General features: G+C 38.5%; 1 long non-coding RNA gene across 1 annotated transcript; it reads right to left on the reverse strand.

Annotated features, from left to right (window-relative positions):
- Positions 1 to 835: 835 nt before the first annotated feature.
- LOC112189415 lies at positions 836 to 1,356 on the reverse strand. Its single transcript, XR_002931916.2, has 2 exons — positions 1,076 to 1,356; positions 836 to 953 (listed from the first exon to the last, which is right to left on the reverse strand). It is a non-coding gene; the product is annotated as an uncharacterized LOC112189415 (long non-coding RNA).
- Positions 1,357 to 5,531: the final 4,175 nt, after the last annotated feature.

A 5,531-nucleotide genomic window follows, 5' to 3' on the forward strand; every position in this document is an offset into this window, starting at 1 on the left:
GTTTAGCTCTCTCTAACAACTGTTTCTACTTAGTTAAGAGTGGTATGAAAGTGATTCTTATGACATTTTTTTTCTTGTATGGAAGAACATCAATCTTTATTAAATGAAAGTAAAGAGTACATGGGGTGATGCAATAGCATCGAAAAAAAAAAAAGACAATGAAACTACGATGAACAACATTTGGACTTGTATAAATATAACAATTCTTCCATATATGGGAAGCAGTCAGCTTGCAGGGCTTGCTTTTCCTCTATGACAAGCAACTTGCTTCCTTGGAAGAAATCATCTGCCAGCAACAATAACCAGAATTGTGTTATTCATGGAAACAAGAAATTTCTACTCTGTTAACTTTTGCAATGAGAAAACTAAAAGAAAGAGTGTAACAGGGAGTGAAACATGAGCTAGATTTGACAAATGAAAGGTGTATCCAGTTATGTTTTTTTCTAGTTTATTTGCAATTGACAATTCTTCTTGAGCAGAAACCAAAATGAGAATAAAAACCTATCTAAAGGAGAAACTTGCAAGTTACCACTAGAAGTAATTGTGTTCTTACCATTATTTTGTTCGAGGAAATGGCTCCAAGTTTATGTAATGCTTTCTTCAAGTCACGAGTGCCACTGATGGTGGGCAACTTCTGTTCTCCTTCAGTAGCCACCAGAATTGTAACCTGATCATCAAAATTCAACGACAGAGAAAAGAATAACATTTCCAAGCCTCTGTGCTGAACCATCCTAGAACTAGCCAACTCAAATCAAAACAATAGAAATGATGCAGACTGATCTGGATCTTACCACTACATATTCTTTGTGGATTGCATTAGGTGACTGGCTTTTTGAGCGCTTTTTGAAGTTGTTCACATTGGCAAGGGTCACTTCGTCAAATTTAGCCGCCTCTTCCAAAGAAAATAGTTTGAAGCACTCCTCTGCATCCTCTATCTCGGATTTTCGTATAACCTACAAACACGTGAGATAATTCATTTCATCAACATTTCTAAGATCTAGTTATATTTTCTGTTTTGATCCATACATATCAACAACGGTTTATTCTCAAACTCCAAGAGATGAATTGAACTTACAGATGAATAGCTTGAGAGGCAATGATCAAGATTTCGAAGAAAATTAAGCCGTCATTGCCCCTGAAACCAAAGGAGTAAAAATTGCATTATGGTAAATAATCTGTTCTAAAGAAATGCTCGAGTTTTCGCTTGCATAATGAAGCTACAATTCATCCATCAACAAATCTTCTATTAAATAACAGATTAACTAACACTATGACCATAAACCAAAATTAAGACTTAAAACCTAACTTAAACTACTCCGATTTCAATGAAATTTTATAAACACTAAGCTAACACACTAAACTGGATACTGGTAAATTTTTAGGGATTGTGGAGATCATTTGCTATTCTAGTTAATTAAAAGAAAACAGAGAAAGAAAACAGAGCACAGAAACATGCGAAAACAGAAACAAAAGAAATAAAGAAGACAATTATTTTAGCTGTTTGACAGCTCCAACAAAGGCCTCATGAAGTTCTTGTGTCTGTTGCTTGGAACATAAGTAGCATGGAATAGGCACAAATTAAGTTATTATGTGATCGGCGAATTATGAATTCGATCAGAGTGGTGTGAACGGTATGCACGTTAGAATGAATATATCAATTCCCTCGCCCAAAAGAACATGTGAAAACAATTAAATTTGTGTGCAACACATGATGGTGGTTACCTTAAAATGAATGAGATATAGACCTCTATGATAAGTGTCTGCATACTAGCAGGAAAGCAATATGTACACTATACTTGAAGAGTACGTGGTGAGCAATGCAGCTCCCATGTGGTGAGGATTAAATGTAACACATACATGCATGGCATGTACCCGAGCTAGCAAATAGTAGCCATATTTGACCATGCATGTAGATGCGTGGTACCGGTAGTATGCTAGCATGTGTATACCCGCAACACTCATGATGTTTCAAGTGGTAGTGAAGTTCCACACTAGCTAGGTCATGCCACTTTCAAAAGATGTTTAATTGAAAATGCTTTAATTAGCATGCTGGTGCAGTTGTTAAGAATAAGAAGTTGCGCCTTGGGGTGTCAGGCTTTGGTGCATGGGAGATATATACTGATCACAAGTTCATAATAATCATGGGTAGCCATGGCAAGGTAAGTAGCAACAAATTTAATGTGGAATTGAAGAAGTAAAATGTAGATATAGAAAATATGCTATATTGATGTGCACTAGATGTGCTCTGCCAATACCATGTATCATATTTAATTATATAATGGTAAGATGTACACTTGACATCTATGAACTGTGCCATAGAGCCTAAGTTGGACGTGTGCATGTTGAACATAATATCAATTAAGAGCCAAAGTATCCTATTGCAACACGTATTGGCAGTGGCATATATAGATCACAGGCATACGAAATGTGTTGTAACTCTACTTTTAAAGGAAGTTGACTATAATGATGACCATGAGCATAAGGGACTAGCAAAGAACACATGTCTATTTATAATTGTGCATGCAATGATGTGTGGTGTAGTACATACACTTCATGCTTGGTGAGCTGTCATAATGTATATATATGCCGAAGGAATAAGTTAGTTTCATGGTATAAGTAAGACTGAGAAGCTGAGATAGCTTAGCTTTGTTTTAGTTGTTGTGTTCCCAGTTTCCAGGCAATTGCAAGCGAAGTTGGTGTCACTAGTGGACTTGCAGGAAGTCACCGAGATGATTGTCCAGGGTACTTAAAGAAGGTGCTGAGATACAAGGTGTCCTGAGCAAATCATCTTTTTTTTTTTTTTTTTTTTTGAATCTCGGAGTGTCTGTTGCTTGAATGATCGAGTTGGTGAAGGAGGTCGGTGGGTGCCGGAACTCATCTCCGGGTTGGGTCACCAAGAGGTGGTGTGGACTGCTGTTTTTTTTGAAATGGTGACTATCACCGAGACACTCAAGTTAATTGAAGCTGTTGATGCCATGAGGGGGAAGATGTCGGGGACTCGAGTCTCCTATGCTGACATTCAGTCGTACCTAACAAAATTCCACATTCAGTCGTAAACTGAATCCGCTCCCCAAAATTCCACACTCAAATCCCTAACAAGATCAATATAAACCTAATATACACGATTAAACAATAAATAAAGATCATATCAAAAATTAACAATTTTAGGGGAAACAAGAACTCACTGGTATGAAATTACAGAACCCAAAATCCATAATCAACAATCCAAGGATTCCAAGCCAAACCCACTATCAGTAGCAATAATTAAGCGAGCGAAGGAAAAAACAACTTGAAAAATAGTACCGTGAAGAGAGTCGAAGCTTTGAGAGGGGAAGAGAAATAGGCGTACCAATCGGAATCAGAAATGCGCGGACAACGAGCCTCACCGAGCTTGGAGACGGCTTTGCAGAGAATAAGGCTGACGAAAGCATGGTCGAGCTGAGATCGAGTGGGACTGTGGGACGAAGACTGCAGATCTGAGCGGAGGAGAAGTCTTTTCTCTCGGCAGCAAGTTCGGTTCTGAAGAGAAGAGATTGAAGCCGGTTTAGGTTATCGTCGACTTGCATATATTCAAATCTGGAAAAGACACCGGCTTGGCTTTTGCATAGTTAATCGAAGGCAGGGGGTGAGGGTTTGGTTTTTTTTTCTCTATCTTTAGTGGAGACTGAGAAGCAAAAAAAAAAAAAACACAGAAGAAGAGAAGAATGGAGAGTTGATCTGGACTCTAGAGAGATATGTTAGAATTTGGCGTCAGTTTCTAGGAGAGAAATTAGAATTTGGCTAAAAATTTGAGTCAATTAACCAGCGCGCCAGCATATTGAACCCTAAAACTCAGAAGAAGAGAAGAATGGAGAGTTGATCTGGACTCTAGAAAGATATGTTAGAATTTGGCGTCAGTTTCTAGGAGAGAAATTAGAATTTGGCTAAAAATTTGAGTCAATTAACCAGCGCGCCAGCATATTGAACCCTAAAACTCAGACAACATCAATTTCAGTACATTGTCTGAAAGAGAGTAGCACAATAGACAACTAAAAAACTGTTGTGTGAATCAGATCAATCAGACAACATCTTTCACCAGGCATTGACTTAAAAGATATCAGACAACAGACACCTAAAGTAAAATAAAACAGTTGTGTGACTGAAAATAATCAGACAACAGCAAAAATAAACCATTGTATAAATGAACCTTAGACAACATCACATAATAACTGTTGTCTGAATTGACTCATTCAGACAACATCAAAAAAATCGACCATTGTCTGAAATGCTTTTGCACAAGAGCCAAGAAAAAACTATTGTTGGATTCAAAAACTTAGACGACATAATATTTCTTGCTGTCGTCTGATTATTTCAGACGACAGTTAAAATGTTTGCTGTCGTCTGATATGTGTTGTCTGATTTCGAAATTGGTGTAGTGCGGACATCTCATATGTTGTGAACTTGTTAGCTAAGGTATAGCTATGTGCCAACGCGATATCATTGGATTAGTGTAAAAGATATCTTTCGGACTTGAGAGGTACAATTGATATGGGCATGCTTTATCCCTGCAGAGAGATGATGGATTCGGACCCATCACACACCAGGAACCCCGCCAACACTGGTCTGCGTCCCCTCTCCCCATCCGAAAACGAAGTTAGCGTTTTGGAAGGTTTTGCTGATGCTGGGTATCTCTCTGACCCACACAAAGGTCATTCCCAAACTGGTTAAGTGTTCACCATGGGTAAAGACTGCGATATCTTGGAGGTCTACAGAATAGACCATAGTCGCTATGTCTTCGGACCATGCAGGGACTATTGCTCTTCACGAAGAGATTCGTGAATGTATATGGATTGAATCCATAATTACGCATGTTCGTTTAATTGTGGTATGAAGTCTACCACAGATGAGCCTATGAGCATGTAGGATAATGCTGCTTGCTTTGAACAAATGAAGCAAAGGTTACATCAAAAGCGACAACACCAAGGATAATCAGCAACAACAGACTCTCCTCAAGATCAATTTGAACTAGATTCAATCTGAGAACAGTATGGTAGACTTGCTCACTAAGTCATTGCCTAAATTCCACTTTCGAGAAACATGCATCGTTTGCGGAAATTATCTGAACTCCCATGATCATAGTCATCAAGGGGAGACGCAGACATCAGGGGGAGATGTCTACATGTTCATCTCGAAACGTGAAGGGTGTGTTGTGCTCTTTTTCCCTTTCGACCGAGGTTATTTTTGTCTCACTGGGTTTTTGTTACTCGGCAAGGTTTTTAACGAGGCAACGAGAGAAGCACGTCGTTTGGGCAACACAAGGGGGAGTGTTTAAGGAAATCTCTTTTCTGTGTTTGGCCCAAACTCTAGGTTACTTGACCTAGTGGTAATAGGGTTAAATTAGAAGGATCTAGATTCCCATTCAATGTACGATTACTTTCCTTGTATGATTGAGATTCTATGCATTGTAATCCTCTATATAAAGAGGCCCCTATTATCAATGAGAATACACAGCGAATTTCTCTTAATTTCAGTTTCTCTACAACAATGATTTC

This window comes from Rosa chinensis, chromosome 2 (assembly GCF_002994745.2).
Source record: "Rosa chinensis cultivar Old Blush chromosome 2, RchiOBHm-V2, whole genome shotgun sequence".
Lineage (NCBI taxonomy): Eukaryota > Viridiplantae > Streptophyta > Magnoliopsida > Rosales > Rosaceae > Rosa > Rosa chinensis.